Source organism: Periplaneta americana, chromosome 7 (genome assembly GCF_040183065.1).
Source record: "Periplaneta americana isolate PAMFEO1 chromosome 7, P.americana_PAMFEO1_priV1, whole genome shotgun sequence".
NCBI classification, from domain to species: domain Eukaryota; kingdom Metazoa; phylum Arthropoda; class Insecta; order Blattodea; family Blattidae; genus Periplaneta; species Periplaneta americana.
The window spans coordinates 60,717,366-60,738,088 of record NC_091123.1 but is presented as its reverse complement, the minus strand read 5'-3'; the positions used below and the strand labels follow the sequence as shown (position 1 = coordinate 60,738,088).

Sequence of the window (20,723 nt, the reverse complement as noted above, 5' to 3'; positions counted from 1 at the left end):
GGACTCACTAACAACAGTTCAAGAAGCAATAACCAAACCTGGGGCAATCCAGAATAAAACCCTACAATGATGGTCATACACACATTCAAGAAAATGAAGCTAATATGAACAAACATGACTTAAACCAATTGGAAAGAGAGCACCAAAATTATGAGAACGGACAAGGGTGCTTTTGAAAATAATCTCATTACATGTATTATCATAAAAAATCTCCGAGTGGATTTTTCAGCATCACAGTGCGTTCTTTGTACTTCCTATAAGTGAGGAAATGAAAGTCGAGTTTGAAGGTATGACCTATTTTAAGAGTTCTCTGTTATGTAAATTAAAACATTCCGAATTATTTAAATGGTGCAACACTGACTAGTCTTACAAAGTGGCTTCAAACAAAACGAATGTAGGAACTAAGCCCTGGAAAATGAAGCGTAGAAGAGTATCACAGCAAGATGTGAGGGCAATTAGAAGAGGCGCCTCGAGTTCTACATTTAAATTGTCTGTTTCATTGATCGTACTTAGTTCGTAGGCTACAGCCGCTACGTGAGATTACAGTGCCAATTCTCCTGCGCACTTATCTTGCACAAGAGATCCAGCTAATAAAGCGGGGATTCACAACGATTCGTAATTTATGCGATATTTACATTTGTCAGATATGTAGCCTCCTCTGCGATCCACGCGACAGCATTTCTAGGAACAGACTCAATGAATCCGAATTAAATTTCCGGTAGAACAATGAGGCTGTGTGCATGTTCTTTTTTAATTACAATTCATTATGAGAATTTCAGATAAGTCGTTATTAATATCAATATCAGTTAATTATATTAGTCAAATGTACCTCTGATTGAGGTTCTGGCTGATATGTACATCTATTATCAGGCACTGCATCTACTTTACATTGTGTGTCAGATGAAGAACAATTGTTTGTATACATCTGAAGTCTGATTGGTGAAATATGTAGCTAGTTAGCCATGTATACAACGGAGAGGGAAAGAAACTGGCCTTCCTACCCCTTAGGCTTAGTTGCCTGATGAGTGATGTCTTATTGGTGTCACTTATGAGGTTCAGACCTGTCTTCGGACAATTGACTAAACAGCAACGACTTATCATACAAATTTAATTAACATATGAAAATTGTTATTACATCACATTCATTTGGTAGTTAACGTTTTCGCCATTTCGGCATCATCAGACAACATTTGTCAAATTTGAATAAAGTCTTACATGGTTACACAAATGCGACTTATGATTAACCTGTATATTGTGGCACCCGTCTGGAATGTTCTGGTCGCGTCAGGGAGTTGCGCACGCATCTAGTGAGAAGGAAGGCGCGGGGAAACGGAAACACGAATCCCTGACGTTAGCCGCGATACGGAGCAAGGGGGAGAGAAAAGCTACTATGAATGGGCGGAAGCAAGGAAGCATCGAGACGCTGATCTCTCTCGAATATTTTGAAACCCACGCGAATCGAAGATTCCAGTAGTTATGGTGTAATAAATAAAAGCGCTAGTTACAGACAAGAGAACAATGAGTCTTGAGTCTTAAGTCAGCCTTCAAGTCTTGTCTTGGACAGCAGCGAGCAAGGACGACCTGAGTTCGACGTGCAGTGAACTTGAACAGTGAGCTAGAAGAACTAGCCAAGGCAAGCGAACTGTGAACTGTCAGTTTTGTTCTGCACATACTGCTTTGTGAACATTAATTGAAATTAGGAGTTCATTGTTGTTCTTCTCAATAATACACGTGTATTGTCATTGTCGCTGTGTGGAGTACAATAAAGACTACTTGTTGCTGTGTTAAGTGAAATACCCATTGTTGTAGGGTGAATTATTAAGAATAAAAGTCACATTGTTATGGGGTGTGTGGCGGTAAAAGAATAAAAAAAAGTTACAATATTATAACATAAATTCAACTGAAGTTATATAATCCAATATTAGACTGAAATTTAATGAGAGGATTTTTGACAAAAGTTCAGAAACGTTTCATTTCTCTCATCATCTGTTAAAAACATATTTTTTTCTCCTGTTATTTATACTCGCTTTACCATCTCTGGTCATATCGCGAGTTAACCTTTTGGGTGAAATCCGAAGGCCTGTGTACTATTGTTGAGACTGGTTCTGTTGTTGTGAACTAGATGGCGTCTGTAGATGTATTACTGATTTATTACGAATATGATTTTGGTGATGACTGAAGCCGGTGATATTCAGGGATGGCCCGAATTTCCTGGTATTTACCTTACGGTTGAGGGAAAACCCTGATAAACCTCAACCAGGAAATTCAACCCGACTGGAAATCTAACACGGGCCCTCTGCTTAAGAGACCAGCATGCTGATCCCTACACCACAGGGGTGTCAAAGAACATCTTGTTTTATGTTGAGTTCATCAAATAATAATGCTTCCATAATACAGGGACCAGCGTATAGATAATTATACAGTATTGACACTTCACGTCGGTACCTTTGATGTAGCAGGACTGATTTCAATGATTTTCAAACCAGTTTAAGCGTGAAATTCTGCTTTCTCCCAGAAGTTGACACTGACATCCCATCAGCTAGCAGTCGACACAGCGGAAATATAACACATATAATTAATACATCTAGGTGCATTATGTACTCAAATAAAATAAATTGGATCCATAAAATAATAAATCCGTCATTAACTGTAATGTCTAGACTCTATAGAGTTCCTTTATAATGAGAGTTGAGACGTTGACCCCAACAACAATTAAAATATGTAATGATTTGATAGCGCTGAAAATGGAAAAACAAAACTCCTATGAGAAGTAAAACCATATACTTATATTATATTCTATACAAATGAGGGGCTTAGAACAAAAAGCAGGTAAGTGACATTATTAAAAAAATTAGGTAAGTGCGTGTTGTGATAGCCCTAAAGGATGTTTCTTTGGGAAAAAATCAGGGAAATGATCACACTGTGCAGTGCTGCTATATGGGCATCATTTCACCAAGCTAGTGTATAATATTCCATTGCATGTAGAACTTTAACTGCAATGTCCTCAAAACTATGTTTCTGTAACTTACCTGCTTTTTGTTCTAAGCCCCTCAAATATTAAACGACTTTATATTATTTTATAATATAATCTATTATATATAAAATATAAAAAATTATTATTCCAACTAGTTTATCACTGAGAAATAAGGAAAAGCTGTTAACTTGAATTTATTTGAAGCAAACCGTTACTGGATTATGCAATAAGGTAGGCGATGTTTGGATCCTGTGTCTCAACTCTATACTCAATTATTATCTTAGCGTGTGCTCGATTACAATAACCTCTAGCGCTTGAAAGTGGAACTAAACGCCGGCGCACAGAGAAACAAAACAGGAAAATTCGCTCAGTGTCCATTTTATATAATCCCTATTCGTTGCAGGGACTGACTAAATGTACTAATAATAAAACTGTTACTACAGTAACCATAACCGTAGTGATTATATATAAAACAAATGAAAAATTGTATAAAAATGCTATTTCAGATATCAGCATCACGGAGCGAGTATAATCCCCAAGGCATAGACAAACAATGTAGGCCATGTCTGTTGTCGACATTGGCTATTGTTTGTTTTGTCAACAAATGAATGCAGCAGTATATTGAAAACAAGAAATAAATAAATGCCATCCATGTTATTATTACACCCAAACTCCATTTTTTTTAATGAAATGATTGTTAGGCCTACAAGAGAGCATTACAAACGTATCCTTGAAACTTACCTCAGCACGGGAGTTTTAGGTTGGACAGCAGTATCGATATAACCACCGGCGTGGCTCAATCGGTTAAGGCGCTTGCCTGCCGGTCTGAAGTTGCGTGCAGGCGCGGATTCGATTCCCCCTTGGGCTGATTACCGGGTTGGATTTTTTTCCGAGGTTTTCCTCAACCGTAATGACAATGCAAGGTAATCTATGGCGAATCCTCGGACTCATCTCGCTATCACCAATCTCATCGACGCTACATAACCTAGTAGTTGATACAGTATCGTTAAATAAACAACTAAAAAAGTATCGTTATGATGTTAATCAGTGCGTGAATGAATTTCTGGTCAACTGGTCACAATCCCAGAAACTTCTCCAACGAAACCTTCTTAGAATTATTAACGGGTAAATTCAATATCTTCTTGTTCACGCGACAAAGTAATATACGTTTTTAAAAACGAAGGTAATTAAAAAAAATACTATATGTGAAACTCGGACGTTCGAAATGATCACAAAGTTAATACAGTGAAATTGTGTTTGGTTAGGCTCGGGAAGGAAACCTGTGAAGTCAAGAACGTAAAAACAACTACCGGGAGGTCCCATTCAAAATTGAACTACTGAACATGGGGCATAGGAAATTCCAACAATAATGATGACGCATTAATTAATAAATGAATAATGTATTTTATACTTCTTTATTTCAGTGACATATTATCTTTATATTACAAGGAGGGCATGTTAAAAACAATTACTCCAGATCTATGATATCGGTATCAATTGGACTTCGAAAATATTAATGTGAAACGCTTTTTAACATGTAAAAGCTTAACGAAATATTAATTTAATAGTTATCTTTCTTACACAAATGGAGTGATTAATAAATACGGGTAGTATAAAGACAGAAATAATTAGTTTGACGTAGGCTACTCTGTAATGTCGACACAGGCCTGTTTTATTATTCATTTTTCAAACAACTCATTGACGTCATATTGATTATTATTAATTGCATTGCTGTTTCGAGACTACACCTTATGGAATGAGGGAGTGATTATGAAGCACATTATTACATTTAAATGCGGGGAATATGAAGACAGAAATTAAAATAAACGTCATATTATTAGCTCAAACATCTTTGCCATCCTAACCATGCATAAATATTTCACGTAATTATAGAGATTTCATGACTTCAGTGTCACTTTTTTTTTTCCAACTATTGCAGATGGTAGGTAAAATGAGGGGAAGATGGGAGAATGTTCGTGGAATGACAGGAGGAACGGGAGTACGCCGAGAAAAACCGTCTGCAACGACTACTTTCTCCATCACAAATTCCATCACGACCTGGCCTGGGATCTAACTCGGCCCGCCTGGATGGAAGGCCAGCGGCTAGGGCTTCGGCCACAAACGCTGCAACCAACCTGCCACAGCCATATCTACAAAATTATATGACGTACAGATTTAGAACTTTATTCTTCGTACAAGAGTTCTTCAGATAGAATCGAAAGGTTCTAATTCTGTGTCAAAAACTGGCCCCTTCGTTAGTCAACTGTCCGAAGACAGGTCTGAACCTCACAAGTGATAGCAACAAAGCACCACTTTTGAGGCAACTAAGGAGATGAGATAGGGTGGCCAGGTCCTTTCCCTCTTCATTGCATACATCGCCGATTAGCTACATACAGTATTACACTAATCAGACTTCAGATGTGTACAAACAATTGTTCTTTCTCTGACACATACGGTCAAGTAAAATGTATTTCAGTCAGAGGTAACATGCTGTACGGCAACCAAAAATTGTGAATGTATTCAATTGTTAAACAGTTTTATCGCACCAGGTGATTATTGTCGCTCTCACTGGTTTATATTATTATATGCATACATATAGGGCCTACACATATAATAGAGCTGTAAGCTGCCAAACTCATATCAAAATTAGACAAAGCCCCTACGCTCAACTACACGATATCAAATAATGAACTGAATTCAGTACATCACAATAATCCTCAGCAAAACACAGAACAAAAAATTAACATTCAAATTAAAAATGAATCAAATATATCTTAAAAAATATAAATCCTCTTTTGAATGAAATTAAACAAGCACCGAAGGGCAACTGGGACGCGCAAAGTTGGAAGAATCAGGTTCGATTCCCGATGAGGTAATTGGTATGCGATGATTAACCTTTTCGGCCGCACTACGTCTCAGAGATTTACTCAATCTCTAACAGATGAGTACCATAGGTTTTTCCAGTCTCAGTACGTTATCTGTTGTTTTTGATTCCCCGCTTCACTCCGCTACTTCACCCCGCAAGTTCCAAGATTGGAGTCTTCAACAGAACTGTATCTTCTCTTTTTGAATATAGGCCTAAATTATGCTTCCATCCATTCTCATTTCAAGCATGTGTCATTTATTTGGGGACATAAGGAGAAACTGCTTTGAGACCTTTATAGACGATTCAAAATATCTTAGCATTAAGAAATCTATTAGGTTCCCAATTTTCGACTCCAGTTAAATATCTATTATCAAATTAAATGCTGTTATTTTCAAATACCAGTATGAAGTTATTAAGAATGTAATACATAGCAGTATTATACATTATTTCAGGTTAATAAGGATATAACTTATTCTATAACAGTCTTACTAATAAACCGAGTATAGTTTTTATACGAGACTTATGCAGAGTTGAGACAGAAAACGTTACTAATAAACCGTGAATAAGCTATGGACGTATAAATAGGCTGTAAATATACAATGGGAATTGCTTTGCAGTAGTTATATACACGAAACCCCTTGTTTAAGCGTTATATATAGGGAAAAAATGGCCGCCCCTTTAACAGCTGTTCGTATGACTGTCATTTTATGATGATGTTTACCTTGTAACCACAGAAGAACAAACCAAAGATCATAGAATTATTAGAATAATATTGCTGTAGCTTGTACTCTTTGACCAAAATGTAGTGTGGTAATCGATTAGAGCCAGTTGTACTATCGATATTTAACACGCCACACTAGAGCGTTCTACCGGATCCAGTAGAGAACCTCAGATATTCTATTACCTTTCGTAACGAAGTAATGACGAAACTATGACGTAGCTATGTAACAGTTATACTGTTATACACGACGTATGTAGTGATTATTAGTAAGGAATTTACACACGACTTATAAACGAGCTACTTATTGTATAAGTATAAGAGAGTTAAACGTCTGTATATAGAATTTTTATTAGTAAGACCGTAAGACAAAAAGAAAATATAGTTTCTTCTCAGCATGGCTCAGTAACTTTTGGTACTAAAGGAATTAAGCATTTTTAGATAAAAATTTATAGTCAACTTCCATTATAATTAAATACGAAGTTTTGTCAAATTAAAGAAATAGGCCATTTAAAAAAAAACTTTTTTTGTTGTTTAGTCAACTGTCCGAAGACAGGTTTGAACCTCATAAGTGACACCAATAAGACCTCATGAGGCAACTAAGTCAGGAGATAATATGGTAGGGGTGGGCAGTTCCTTTTTCCCTCTACTGCATACATCGGTGATTATATAGCAACATATTACACTATTCAGACTTCAGATGTACACAAACGATTGATATTCGTCTGATGCATATCGTCAAGTGAGATGTAGCCCTGTAGCCTGATAAAAGATGTACAGATTCTCACTCGGAGGTAAATTTTTTGTTAAAATTATTTATTTAATTTCTTGGTAGATTTATTTATTTGATGGTTTCAAACGTTTTCTTCTCTCTCCCCAAAAATGTTACTGATACTTAAAGTTATGAAATCACTGCTCCACGTTATTGTTATTGTTTCTGCAACCACTTCATCTCGGACTCTCGAAGATCCAAGTCCTTCACTCTGGATCAGACTTGTTTAGCTTCCCTGTGCTCATAACAAGTTTGTGAAACCGCTCCTCGCTTGAGAGCCCAGGAAAGCCAGATATTAGTTTCCCTATAAGCCTAGTTGTATAGGATTCAATAAATCTTTACCCCGTTCCTGCTTGAACAGCGCTCTTTGTTATTATTGAGACAACGCGACCCAATTCATTAAGGCTGATGCTTATTTTTGGCAGCGTCTCTCACGTAGAAGCTATTTACTAACATCATTACGTATAGCAAATTATCTCTTTTATCTTTCTTTTGTTTCTCCGGGTTCCATTCTATATTTACCTGCGAATTCGTACTCCGATATAGGTTCATTGTGCGTCTCGGACATTTTATAAACAAAATTCCCGAGTACCGGTACCGTAAAGTCTAATAATAAATCCGAACAGACAGCTTTGCGTAAGTGTTAGTGAAGCAGTTTAAACAGTGTGTCTGCTACACTTGACATAATAGTAGGAATGTGTAAAATGCAACTATTTGACACTAGCAGATTGGTAAAGCAAAGCTATAAAAATAAATCAGTTATAAATACAGGTGTGATTGATTGGAATCTAGTCAAACAAATCTAAAAGCATATATCCTCACATCCTCACTCACACTAGAGGCATGTGGAACATGAAACTGACATAAATGAATTCATATTCTACGAGTATTGAAGTCACGAGTAAGGTAAAGGTTTGTAATATTGTGATATGAGTAATATTGTAATAGTTCTTTTCGAGAATTTATTTCAATTTTATTGAGCGAGAGGCAGATCTGTTTTTGCGTCAATGTATTAAGGGAATGTTCGTGGACAAGTTTCTACACAAAACCGGTCCTTCTCTCGCTTAGTAAAATTGTAATATATTCTCAAAACGAACAATCACAATATTACTCGTATCACAATATTACCAACTTTTACCCTATATTCTCCTACATTTAAGTACAACTCCGCTTATAGTGACCCTCTAGGAACTCAGATATTTGGTTCACTAAGCGAATAGAAGAATTTGAAATATGAATATGGAGAAGAATGGAACGTGTGAAGTGGACAGACAGAATAAGAAATGAAGTACTGGAAAGAGTGGATACAGAAAGAATGATGTTGAAACTGATCAGTGAGGAAAAAGAATTGGTTGGGTCAATGGCTGAGAGGAAACTGCCTGCTGAAGGATGCAATGGAAGGAATGGTGAACGGAAGAGAGTTCGGGGCAGAAGAAGATATCAGATGATAGACGACATTAGGAGATATAGATCATATGAGGAGACAAGGAGGAAGGCAGAAAATAGGAAAGATTGGAGAAAGCTGGGTTTGCAGTGAAAGATCTGCCCTTGAGAAGAACAATGAATGAATGAATGAATGAATGAATGAATGAATGAATATCCGAAATTCACTATAACTGAAATATCTTCCCTTAATCTGAATTTGATGATTGTGGTAACAGACAAACTGCAGTATCTAAAATATAATTGATTTTATTGTTGTAGAATCTGTTATAATAAATATAAAAAGATATTTTTTTAGTTTTCATTAGTATTGTTTGGAGCCGAAGTCCGTTGCTTTTCTACATTTTCTACACTGGCAAGTACTTTCTTACCTACTTATGGCTGTTAAGGAACCTGGAGGTTCATTGCCGCCCTCACATAAGCCCGCCATCGGTCCCTATCCTGTGCAAGATTAATCCAGTCTCTATCATCATATCCCATCTCACTCAAATTTATTTTAATATTATCCTTCCATCTACGTCTCGGCCTCCCCAACGGTCTTTTTCCCTCCGGCCTCCCCAAAGGTCTTTTTCCCTCCGCCCTCCCAACTGACACTATGCATTTTTGAATTCGCCCATACGTGCTACATGCCCTGCCCATCTCAAACTTCTGGATTTTATATTCCTAATTATGTCAGGTGAAGAATACAATGCGTGCAGTTCTGCGTTGTGTAACTTTCTCCATTCCCCGTAACTTCAGCCCTCTTGCCCCAAATATTTTCCTAAGAACCTTATTCTCAAATATCCTTAATCTCTGTTCCCCTCTCAAAGTGAGAGTCCAAGTTTCACAACCATACAGAATAACCGGTAATTTAACTGTTTTATAACAGCACAAATAATAATAATCTGGTGTCCCTCATCTGAAAACTCCTCCCCCCTTCCATTTACCTCGTGGATTCGCAGCAGAGGTCGTTGAACTTGACCTAGGACTTCCCTTAGGTCTTCAGTCTCCCCCTCTTACTTAACATGTGATTTGGAAGCTGCTGTCTGGGCTTGGTCAAGGACTTTCCTTGGGTTCTCATTCACCCCTTTCCAACCTTTGCTTTACGAGGACTAGACCTGAGACGGATCTTACACTTTGGCACTGTTTGGCCCTTTGTGCGCTGATTGTCGACGTCCGACAGGTGGCGTGGGTGGCATTCGTGAATCCGACGCTGACAGGTCGATCATCCTGCCTCAGCTCTTAAAGGTCCAGGTCTCGTCCGCACACAAGTAGTTTGATAAGCCCCGGGGGCCCAAAGTCGCATCGCAAACCCTTCCTGTATCAGTATCGGAAACCGGTAATACCCTAAAGACTTCACCCCAGTTTATTAAACTATTGCGGATCGTAGATGAAATGAGGGGGGAGGTGGAGTGTATTAGAACGATAGAGAGAAGCGAGAGTACCACGAAAAAAACCCTCTGCAAAGTCTGCTCTGTCCACTATAAATTCCATCACGACCTGGCCGGTGATCGAACCCGGGCCGCCTGGATCTAAAACCAGCGCGCTAGCACTTGAACCACAGACCAAAATAATTCAGGTACAAAAGCTCATGCAAAAAGGTTTGTGTGAATATATTTTTATGTTTAAACCAAATTTTTAGTAGCTGTAGGCCCTATATTTGGTGATGTATGTGAATCGGAACTAATGACTGAAGTTCACTATAGTCGAATGTTCACTATAACAGACTTCACTAAATCCAGCATCTTAAAATATTTTACTTCAAGCGGATTGTTCAGGATTGGTGTGAGGGATGTCTGCTGAGTTACACACATTAAGTACAGCTATTGTTTTGCGAATCCCTTACTGTTAGAAAATTCGTAATCCAATAATTGCACAAACTATCTAGCCGAGGCTTCTTCAGAGCTGCGCTGAACTCCGGAAGTTAATCACATTGACTGCAGTAAAACATTATCGTCTACTTTCTTCTCGAGATGATCCAATTATGCATTTTGATTATATTGTTTCTAACAGTTTTGTTTTTCATTTCCCTGAACGAAACTTTTTTTTTGAATTACACGTTTTATCGAGTCTTATTTCACTGGAAAAGGGAAGCAGTGGGGAGAAAAGGGAGACGAAAACAAAATTAATAAACAAAGAAAGAATATATTACAGACAGACGGCAAGAAATGAAAGAAAATGAAAGAAACTAAATGAAAAGAGTAGAAAATCGTTTTAGCAGATTTGAAGGGTTCAGAGCCATAGTGGATCAAGCGCCATTTATTAAAGCAAGGGTTAAATTTAAGTGAATACCATAGTTTAATGAAGATTGACATATCATTTAGTTTTAATGTGTATATTATATTACTTGCTATATGTTTCCACTGAATTATGGTAATAACTTCGTCTTAACCCTTGTTTTCTACGATTTTAGTAAATGGCGCTTGGCCCACTATGATTTTGAACCCTTCATTTTAGACTATGCCGTCATTTTCTGCGGAATCCATCTTGTTTTTATTTTTTTTTAGTTTGTTATTTAACGACGCTGTATCAACTACGAGATTATTTAGCGTCGATGAGATTGGTGATAGAGAGATGGAATTTTGCGAGATGAGGCCGAGGATTCGCCATAGATTACCTGGCATTGACCTTACGGTTGGGGAAAACCTCGGAAAAAACCCAACCAGGTAATCAGCCGAAGCGAGGATCGAACCCGCGCCCGAGCGCAACTTCAGATTGGCAGGCAAGCGCCTTAACCGACTGAGCCACGCCGGTGGCTGAGTCCACCTTACAAGGGACATTCTCTACCTATGAACTGCGATTTCAATAAAAAAAATTCTCGCAATTACTAAGTTTGAGTCAGTAAATAATTTGGTAATAGTCATTCACCTAGCTTTTCCCTCATTAAAGAAATATAACATGTTTAATTACACGTCTTATACACCGCTCTTACACGCAACTAACACTGCCACTGCAACTGTACTAACTGCTCACCAGCCTAGCAACAGAGCGCCACTCGAAAATCTATTACTTGCTGCAAACAGTATCGAAATAATCACCACGATTTTTAGAAATGTTGTTTGTTATATACATACACACATCAACCCCGTATACAATAGTATAGTTTTATTATCTACTCATACCTGAATGATTATCCTCTGTGATAATGTGCCTCTGTTACGAAATGGTCAATGCAGAGCGTCCTTTTGCAGTACAAACATGCCACAACAGCTGGTTCTCCACATCCAGGTGTTTCACAAATACTATTTCCAGTACGCAGAATTGTTTGGAGAACATTGCTGAAATCGTTTATGTCCTTTTCTGTCACATATCCACTGAATTAAGAATCGACTAGATTCTTTAGAATGTATATGACATTAACTGGATTTAATAGATCTCATTTTTAGAAAATAAAATAGTGAAATGAAAGCAAATACTCTCAAATACGAATTAGGACTGAGCACAAACCTAATTCTTATAGACGCTTCCAAACTAAATTTAATGTCGTAACACTTTTTTTCTTCAAAACTTACATACTATACAGCCCCTTCTTTTCATAACACCACTTCCACATGTTTCATCAGAAAACACTAACACACAACTCACAGTACCACAACTGCAACCCCGTCTCAAAATCACAAGGTTACAGACATGATTTGAAGGTCACATACCGGTACGTACAGTACGAACGAATTCATAGCATGCTGCGTTGCGTGTAAGAGCGGCGTATAAGACGTGTAATTAAACACGTTATATTTCTTTAATGAGGGAAAAGGTAGGTGAGTGTAACTATTACCAGATTGTTTACCGACTCAAACTTAGAAATTGTGAGAATTTTTATTGAAATAGCAGTTTTCATAGGTAAAGAATGTTCCCCTGTTAGTATTACTCGACCCTTTCCAACCTGCGGAGTCCTGCAGCCGGAGCGCTACTGCTCCTGCGTTCGTAATACCGCATCGCGATAGTTCACATTACGCCCGCGGCTTCACTCGCCTTGGTCGAGTAATACTATAGATAACGTACCTTTATTTATTTACTCCATACTGTGTAAATTATGACATAGCCTACTTCTTGAACGAACTGACTTATTTGATAGTGAGAAGAGAAACGATTACATATTATATTTGTAGAATCTAAATGAACTTACAGATAGCATATCACAATTTTTTTCGGGATCAGGATGACAAAAACAGCATTTCTATCACACTTATGGTATGGAATTTTCATACAATCACTAGTCTATCTCTATACTCTGTATGAGAGATGAAAAGGGAAGAATGCAGTATTCGTATAACAAGTTGTAATCTCAGTTTATTGTAATCGTTACGCCTACATAGCAATTCTCGGTACGAAGTACCGCATATGAATATAGAGAAAACTTCACTTACTCTGAGACGACTTCGTAAATGTTTTTCGTTGGCTTTTATATGACATTTCTGAGAATAAGTCACACAAAGAACTGAAGACGTAAGAGGAGAAAACTTTGTGACTCGAGTTAAGAGTTAAATAGCGTACAATATCTGGGATTAAGGCCCATTCACAATGAAAATTAAACATAACCGTAACATAAACACAGAAGTTTGCGCCCAGGCTACCAAATGGGATCATTCACAATGATTCACATAAGCATTGACATAAACATTACCGTAAGACGTAAACATGAAAGTTTGCAAACTCCAGACTTTCATGCTTATGCTTACGTGATTTTCAAACAGAACACAATCGTGCAGCGCTGAAGTGTATGACAGAATATGAGGAAATGACGTCGTGTTATGTTTCCATGGTTATCAAGTATGTTTACTGTTACGTTTATGTTCCCATCGTGAATGATCTTGATTTTACCGCAACGTTTATATTCTTAAGTTAACGCTTACGTTATGTTTAATTTTCAATGTGAATGAGCCTTTGCTGAAGAATACCACACAACTGCATAACAACCAAGAGATTATGAAACAAAAATGGCGACGATGACGTAATATAGGTATTTCCCCAAACAAACCATATCATGAGACTAGCGTGGTAAATAGAGGTTTTGGATGGGGGCATTTCAAATAAGAAAATAACTTAATATCGTAAAATGTAATACACCACTACCACTTAACTGTAGAATACAGTACATAAAATGCAGATTTTGAAAATATTACATCGTAAATACAGCCTCGCTTAATTTATAAATACGATATCAGAAAATATACTAAAAAATACGAATATTTAAAAAATACAGTATCTTGTCGTTAATCTGTCTCATCAAACCCTACCTAACTTTGTCATTAACATTTGTCAGTCACGGCCACTACAATGTACCTAATTATATTGTGTGTGCATATATCCATGTGCGTGCGTGGTATAACTCGACCGAGGCGAGTGGAGCCGCGGGCGTAATGTGAACTACAGCGATGATGCTATACGAACGCAGGAGTAGTACAAGTGGCGCTCCGGGCTGCAGGACTCCACTGGCCTCGGTCGAGTAATAACTGAAACCTCAATCAATAATTACTAAAAATAATGACAGTTACAAAACACCTCTCAACATATCACAACCAGGACAAATTGCAAATAACGTAATCATCACTACGAACACAATACCTTAACACACTACTATTAACATTGGAAAATCGTTTAGATAAAATGCGTTATAAAACAGAAATAAGGCGCTAATTTCCGACATTATTTCTTAACCAGCCTAATAAACATTAAAGCAAAGGATAATAACGCAAAAAATAGTTCCGGATCGTATTCTACAGTAGACCCTGATATTTCATCTAAAGATTAGTAGTGTGTGCACCAATAAAACATATATATAATGTATATATATACATATATATACACATATATATATATATATATATATACAGAAAGGTAGGGAACCTATTACATTAATTCAACTCAATGCGGACAAGTTTCGTCAAATGAGTTTCTTGATACGTCCAATAGTTTTGAAAATACGAAATATAACGTGTTGTAACGCTGCAAAGAGTAGCAGTGCTCCTTGAGGTCATTGCTCTGCAGTGAGGGTGAGTGTAACTCCAATCATCAACTCCGCAAGACTTGCGAGAGGAGAATGTAGACAAAAGCGTCTCATCAGATACGTTTCGATCAAATTACTGTACATCAAAACGTAAAGTATTCTATGAATTAATTACGCAAGTTGTTTGGTTTTTAGCGTTCTTTATCACGCTGTAACATTTTAAGACGAAATTTAACACTATGGAACTTATCTAACATTCAGAATATCTGTTAATTTCTTTGCTTTTTACGAAATTACGAAATAGTAGAGAATATGCATTCTTATAAAACAAAACTATTTCCATTAAAGATTCCTTTGCACTTGATATAAACCCAAAATAACATTATTACGAATACACATTCTGTAACTCAATCTCCATATAAGTTATTATCTCTGAAGAAATTTAAAATAAATTAATTTAGATAATAAATCAAGTTCACAGTAATGTTAAGTAATATGTGTGTTACATACGTGCAGTAATTTGATCGAAACGTATCTGATGAGACTTTTTTGTTTACATTCTCCTCTAGCAAGTCTTGCGGAGTGGAGGATTGCTGTTACGCTGACCCCCACAGCGGAGCAATGACCTCGAGGAGCACTGTAGTGTTGCAACACGTTAAATTTCGTATTCTCAATATTATTATTATTATTATTATTATTATTACTGAAATACTTATTATTAAAACCGGATATAATAAAAATGATGTAAAAACATTAACATATTACGTAAATAATAAATGGTAATCATGGAGATTGACTAATTTTGGATTTTTTTTTCCAAACTTCCATTTTCGCCGTATTTTACCGTCGCAAAAACGATAGAAATATTTTCATTTGTCGGAAATGAACTACAACCTAAACTAATCTAACCTACATGTTATTATAGGTCATTTCCGAGAATTGAACTACTTCTATCGTTTTTACGACGGTAAAATAAGACAAAAATGGAAGTTTGAAAAAAAATAGTCCAAAATCCATAATTACTAGCGAATATAATAAGCTCTGCAATTTAACATTAGACATGAAGTGGTGAATATAACGTCTCCCAAATTGCTTTCAAAATATCCACACTATTCTCACACGCACAACTATCACATAACAAACTATGATTATTCTTGGTTAATAAAAACCTAAACTAACCAAACCTAACCTTCGTATATGCAAGATTTACAACCATGCTGCCACTGCATCAGTCGCCCATCCACTGTCATACAAGATCAAAAAAAAAAAACAACAAAAAAAACACAAAAAAAAAAAAAAACAAAACACAGAGCCTCCAATACTGCAGTCGATCGATCACTCGAACTCCACCAATCACAACCCGCATTCAAACCATCAACTCTTCTTTGACACCTAAAACACTTCCTCTTCCAATCTGCTTTCAAAATATCTCCACAAATTCCATACGCACAACTATCATATAACACCATGATTAATTGAGGACCGTTTTTGCAAAACTTGCTAACTGTAAAAACTAAATTTTATAGGAGAGACAAAAAACTGAAATAACTGAAAGTTTTGTTATAACGCTCACATAGCAGAAAGCAAGTTTTATAAAAACGATCACACTTTAACACACTACTGTGAAGGCAATAATAAGATTTTCCTAAGAAGCCTTTAACATCATGTAGAGGCCTGTCTTATGTTAACTAATCTACCAAAATCTCAATTTTGAAAATTTTGCAGTTAGCAAGTTTTGCAAAAACGGTCGTCAATTAAGAACTCGCGCAATTCTTCTTCTCTCAATCTAATAAACTTTCCAATCGATCGACACCATGATTAACTAAGAATTCACGCAATTCTTCTTCCCTCAATCTAATAAACTCTACCTCACTCATTCTACATCCCGCGCACAAGACACGATCCACTTCGATCGAAGTCGACAAAAGACAAGTACTTCAATACTGCAATCGATCGACCAATCGAACTCCCCATCCAGCAACCAATCACAACAACCCTCACTCAAACCTAGCCACCAATCACCACAGAGCCCGCCGAATTCAACCGTATAAATCGTAAAAAATTAATAATAAAAAAATGTTCCCGTCATTTCCGACGAATAAAAAGCAAAACACCTCATAAAACTATCCTATAATCAAGAGTCCGTATTTAAAAATCCGCGCAGTAGTCAATCTCAATAATTACCAAACCTTCTGAAAAGACCGATTTGCCGAAAACATAGCTGTAAAGAATAAGAATATAGACCTATTACATAATATTTTCTTCAGTTTACAATCTTGGTTTCTGACACACGTAAGAACAAAGATAATGAAAATGTTAGAGAACACGGATTATCAACATCCTCTTGACCGTGTTATTTGTAAATTCTAGCCTGGTTTATTATTTGTATTCGAACATGCTCAATCTGCAATTCTTGTGAAATTAAAACAAAATCCCTTTCATGATACCTCAGCCGATCAAGATACAAAGTGTTTTACAGAAATACATTTAACTCACCACTACTGACCGGCAAGGTGAACTTCCGACTTGGCCTTGTAGGTTGGGCGCTGCAGTCGATCAGGTGTCCGTTTATGTTAATGTATGATGGCGTCACAGAGTTGTTGTTGCACATATTCCCCGCGTCGCAAGATCGCTTTGCCGGTAATAACGTTCTAGCTATGTTAGCACGTAAGACGAACGGAATATCTGAATGTTCAATATATATTTCGTCCATAAAGCTATAAACGAGACAGAAAAATACATTTAATTGCTAACAAATACTTAAAAACGAGTTAAAAATTTTACTGTTAAGAGCAATTCGCAGAAAAATGTTTTCATCACAATTTCTTCACTATGATATACCGCACGTTTATATGCAGCTAGGAATAATGAGACCGTGAAACCAGTAAAATTTATACCATCGTGAGTTTTCAATAAAAGAATAAAGTATGTTTTCACAATTTAACACTTGAGTGCGCCACTTGGACGATATTCATTTGTCAACTTCATATAACAAGCTCAATTGTTTTTCAAATCCATATACAGTATTTTATACAGCTTTAATTCGAAACTTTCTTGCATTTGAGTGTACGTTCTGAGTTTCATGAATGTGTTGCTACGTAGAAGTTTTTATGTATGACATGAACGATGGATTTACCGCCAATACTGAGTATGTCTATAAATATAATATGTTTCTTGTTTCGATTAATTGTAAATTAAGCATTTTAAGTGTTTGACTGCTATTTTGTTATACGAGTGGATAATTAAAGCAGTTTTATAACTTTCGAGTTCGGATACATATAAAACAGTTTCATGCGTATTGATTCCTAGTAAATTAATTTAGTCTACTCTTGTTACAGGTAAACCGTTACAAAACGACTTCAACTGTTCCGGATTCATAATTAAGCCGGTGAACTACGTGTGCTCTGAACGGGCGTTCACCTGTCTTGTTCAACTAAACTGAATTACAGGTGAGCCTGGGCAAACTTTTAATTTTCACGTAATACGGCACTGAATGCATTAAGGATAAGGTTATATAAACTGAAACACTTAACTTCGTACTTAAAGATCCTTGAAAGACTGTCATCGCAGCTAAGTGTTTCTCATCGAAAGAGTACAGAGTTATATGGCCCAATTTATGTCATCTCCATATATATATATATATATATATATATATATATATATATATATATATATATAAAACTACAGTAGGCTTAGTTATCTAGATTACGTAAGGCAATCTACGACGAGTGATGTCCGGAATTATCTAGATTGCATAGAATTGTTTATTAATGCCACGATAATTAGATTGTTTGGTTTGTTCCTGTCTTTAGTTAAACGAAGGGAGGAGAAGGATATAACTTCTGAAATTTATTCTGTAAGTAGATCTTTAACTACCCACTGATACTTAAGCCTAGATTTTACTTCAAAGTATAACGTAGTTGATTTCATCACCTTCATCCATCGTGACTTAGGCCTAAATAGATCGATTTCGTCCTAATATAAATGACGTCTTAGCTGTCTCAATACTCGACTTTTATACAGTATGCGACATTGAAACTTCCAACTTGAATTTTTCTAAGTTCTCCGGTACGGGAATCTGTGACAAGTTAAGTTAGATTATGTTGGGTTAGGTTAGGCTTTTGTAGGTCTTGTATAAACGAATCTGTGACAGGTTAGGTCAGGTTAGGTTAGGTTAGGCTTTTTGTATGTCTTGCTTATAATAAGTGAAGTGAAATGTGCGTTTCGCTTTATATTTTTAAAGTGGTCTACCTCTTTATTTCACGTGTTAAGTAATTTTATTGGGTTATTTTACGACTCTGTATCAACATCTGAGGTTATTTAGCGTCTGAATGATATGAAGGTGATAATGCCAGTGAAATGAGTCCGGGGTCCAACACCGAAAGTTAGCCAGCATTTGCTCGTATTGGGTTGAGGGAAAACCCCGGAAAAAACCTCAACCAGGTAACTTGCCCCGACCAGGATTCGAACCGGGCCACCTGGTTTCACGGCCAGACGCGCTGACCGACGTGTTAAGTAATCACTTCTTTCTAATTTTTACCTATTTTCTAACATGTTTAAGTCAAATAACGTTCTATACGAATTCTTCACATCCCAAACTACCTTCCCTCTGAAAATTGTACAATTTTTTTCATTTTTTTTTTCTTAAAAAAACCTTAAGTGTTGCGTGGTATAGAAAATCCCGATACTCTTCCATTCCCTTGTGGCTTGTAATTTGAGAGAAGAGATGGTGCTGAAGGTATCTCTGTGATGAAAATAGATTTTTTTTTTTAGACTACAGGCTTCATGTATCTCCTGTCTGAAGCATTTCAGACTTAGTAAATCCTTGTTTTAGACGTCTGAAACTAGTGTATATAAAGGGAATCGGCAAGCGTTTTGCTTGCCTCCAGTTATTTACCACGACGGTCTCATACGTTGCGCTTCAATGTAGTGCAATTCAAAACTTTCTAATACAGTGTAACAAACCCTACTCTCTGTACATTTTTGTATTCTATCCCACTGAAGTTTTGCAACACCAGAGGTTATTCAGTATTGGAAATAATATCCGCATAGAAAGGGACGTCGAATTAAGTTGTTTGATTGTACAAACCTGCCTCTTTCTGAGGGGAACGAAAAATACAAAAGCCGTATTCTCAGACTTATCCCTTTATTGTTTGCATTTTATCTCCTCAACACCCTAGATCAGTAATCTTTAAACTGTAGTGCGCGAACTCCTGGGTGTCAGAGACCTAATATTGAGGAATCCGAAATGAAGCTTTGAAATTAAAACTTTGTTATTTCATCTTTGTTTGAGGTTCTGGCTGATACATCTATTATCAGGTAGTACATCTCACATGACGAAATGTGTCAGAGGAAGAACAATTGTTGCATACATCTTAAGTCTGATTAATGAACTTTGTTACTTGGTCAGCGATGTATGCAATTGAGAGGGAAAGGAACTGGTCACACTATCTATTATCTACCGGCCTAACTGCCTCATGAGTGATGCCTTATTGGTGTTATTTATAAGTTTCCAACCTGTCTTCAGACTGTTGACTAAAAAAACATTTCGCATGAAAAGTATAATAAAAATACAACTATAACTATTTTTATTTATTTTGTAAACTAAACTTGAGTTTGTAACAATCTGTAAAGGTATACCTTATATCAGTGTTTTCTTATCGTGTGCTAAGCAAGAGTATGAAGTTAATGTGTTAAGGGTTAAAGCAAAACCCACATAATACGAAAAGGATTCTCAAACTCGTAAAGTTTAAGAACTACTATTCTAGATTTGAATATCAAATATGTATGTATGTATGTATGTATGTATGTATGTATGTATGTATGTATGTATGTATGTATGTATGTATATCAGCTGTAACCAAAGTGGATGTCGTGAGTACATTGTGTAATCACAGACATTCAAATGGGTACGAGGAGTTTCCTGTACATTGCTGTGTGTTTCATTCACGTACTGTAGGCAAGCAGTGGCGGTATTATGTCGCTCTACAAACTCTCTCTCTCTCTATAAGCAGTAAGAAGTGG

The 20,723-nt window shown here is 36.6% G+C and overlaps 1 protein-coding gene across 3 annotated transcripts in view; it reads left to right on the top strand.

Moving 5' to 3' along the window:
* LOC138703155 (insulin-like peptide receptor) overlaps positions 1-20,723 on the top strand; it is a 722,445-nt gene that overhangs the window by 531,468 nt on the left and 170,254 nt on the right. For all 3 annotated transcript variants that reach the window (XM_069830809.1, XM_069830810.1, XM_069830811.1), the window contains one exon: positions 18,038-18,148. The gene's annotated coding sequence lies outside the window, so the exon portion shown is untranslated. The remainder of the gene's footprint in view (positions 1-18,037; positions 18,149-20,723) is intronic.